General features: G+C 33.0%; 1 pseudogene; it reads right to left on the reverse strand.

The window, feature by feature from the left end:
• Positions 1-821: 821 nt before the first annotated feature.
• On the reverse strand, positions 822-1,447 carry LOC128567495 (cysteine-rich PDZ-binding protein-like; annotated as a pseudogene).
• Between the last annotated feature and the right edge of the window lie 1,194 nt (positions 1,448-2,641).

Consider the following 2,641-nt stretch of genomic DNA (forward strand, 5'->3'; position numbering starts at 1 on the left):
ATCTGTTTTAAAATATTGCTCATTTCTTTAAAATAAAATTTAAATACAGCATAAAAGCAATAGGCTATGAAAAAGTATAAAAGAATGCCAAAATAGTAGGGAGTCTGCAAAGGATAACAATTCCAGCCAATACAGTTGAATGTGTTGCCTCGGAGCAAATCATTTTACATGTGTGAGTCACAATTATCTCATTCTTTTTTTTTTTTTTTTTGTTCTATTTATTTCTTTTTGGAAGACAAGGGAGGAAGTAAAAAAAGTTTGGTTTTGCTTCAAAGAGCTTTTCTTAAAGACTGAAGATTCATTTTCATTATACATCAATATGGACAGACATTGTTCTTTTGGTTTTCATGACAATTAAATTCAAGATAATATATGTACTATACATGCATGTTTTTCTGAAATTAAGTGTATTCATTTGTGCTCTTGTTCATATATGGGAAGAACTGGCACTTTGGCTTCAAGAACAAATTTTAAAAATCACAAATCCAACTTGTCTTTGATTTGGTTCTGGGCCAAATTAATGAGCCATTCAGGAATAATGGCTTCAAACCTTTAATCATCCTGTGAAACTGCAATTAATTAAGAGTCCACTGATTCTAAGAACTAAGCCACCAATAACAAAAGGAAAGAAAAATTCCAAGTCTGCATGCCAAGTTTGGAGCAAAATATCTGTAATCTTCTCACTTTTGTATTATTTATAAATAGGGGAGAGGGGATACATGAATAATGTTACATGGGAGTGAGTAATCTTCTCACTTTTGTATTATTTATAAATAGGGGAGAGGGGATACATGAAATACATGAATAATGTTAAATAAAAATGCATACAGAATTGGGAAATGTTTTTCATTAAATTTGTCACTTATTCTAGTTCAATAAAATGCTTGTAAAGAAAATAACCACTCAAGGCAGAAGACTAGTTACACTGCTGCTGTTCTGAACTTCTTGAGAGCAAAAGAATGAATACCAATCATTCTGGTTTAAACTTAATTATTTGTCTCAAAACATGTTATTCTGAAAGTTGAACATCTATGTTATGCCTTGAAAATTCAAAGAAGAAAGTAAAGTCACATAGAAAGCCAGAACCTTCATCAATATGTTTAGACAGATGTTTGCTTGTAGTTTTTAGTATCTAAAACCTTTTTTCCACACATGGAGCAGATACCCTTTTTGTAGGCACAGCCCTGGCAATAATGAGAACCTGGTTGGTGTAGAGAACTTTTACAGATTCTGCAAGTGGAGAACTTATTCTTTCCATAAGGATCAAATCTTGCTTTTTTTCGAAGTCAAGGCTTTATTTTCATTCAGTTTTCTTCCACCACTTTCTGTGGTATTTCTAGCTCCATCCTTCCATGTATCTGGAGTGATAACAGTACTGAGTTTCTTTTCACATTTTTCGCACACCATTCTTCCGTCGTCGCTCCTCTACCAGCAGAGGCAACAAACGCTTAAATAGAGGTAATCAGTACCACTGTGAGATGGTGTCAGTCAAGTACATGAAACCAGAGCCTGGGAAAGAGTAACCACAGGGGATGTCTGTGCACATAAATTACAAGCTGCCATACTCAAATATTTATGTCCATACACATGAAAATGCTATTTATTATGGTCTCTTGGTTCCTTTTGTTTGCTGATGTTGATTATGATTTAGTGATGGAACAATGACTTATAGTAATAATAATTTTATAACTATAAGTTCTATGAGATAATTTTAATTGTGAAATAATTTTATGATGTATTTGTGTAGGCAAAAATTTAGCAGATAGGAAAGATTTCTTCTCAATATAACTTTAGAATATAGTAGCATCTGATAAACAGCATTGCATTATAGAAAATGAAGCTGGCTCTGTCTATAAATATATGCATACCAGGGAATACTATTCAGCCATTAAAAAGATGGAGACATTACATCTTTTGTATTAACTTGGATCGAGGTGGAACACATTCTTCTTAGTAAAGCATCACTAGAATGGAGAGGCAAGAATCCAATATGCTCAATTCTAATATGAGTGTAGTAGATGATCTAATACAAGGTGGGGGGTAGGGAATGAGGGAGTGCGGAGAGGGGAGGTGGGAGGAATATAGGAGGTCAGGATGTATGTATGGCCCAACTCTTGTGGGCAAGACACAATTACAGGAAGGACTTTACCTAACAAATGCAGTCAGTGTAACCTAAGTCTTTATAGCCTCAATGAATCCCAAACAATATGAATATATATATTTTTTTCTACATATTTATATATGTGTACACACACACACACACACACATCTATATAAACATCTAATTCTGATACGCGTTTTGGAAAAAATTCTCAATATTATTCATAAGTTATGTAGTCTTCATGTCAACATGGTATCACTTTTGAGGTGAAAGCACTGAAAATATGTGTTTTCTATTGAAAATGTGTAGGTAAACATGTGAAGTTTCTTCACATTTTAAAATATCATATTACCAATTACAAAAATCCAAGTTGATTTGCCTTAAAACCAGAAGATATAGGCAAATGTCCTTGACTAAATACACTAAGTCTTTTTATGGGTAATTTGTTTTCTTTAAAGGAGAGTAAAAGTGACTGTTAGGAATGAGTAGTTTTTTCATATGCCTTTTGTAGTGATAGTAATTAATGTGGTCATATAACTA

This window comes from Nycticebus coucang, chromosome 2 (genome assembly GCF_027406575.1).
Source record: "Nycticebus coucang isolate mNycCou1 chromosome 2, mNycCou1.pri, whole genome shotgun sequence".
Lineage (NCBI taxonomy): Eukaryota > Metazoa > Chordata > Mammalia > Primates > Lorisidae > Nycticebus > Nycticebus coucang.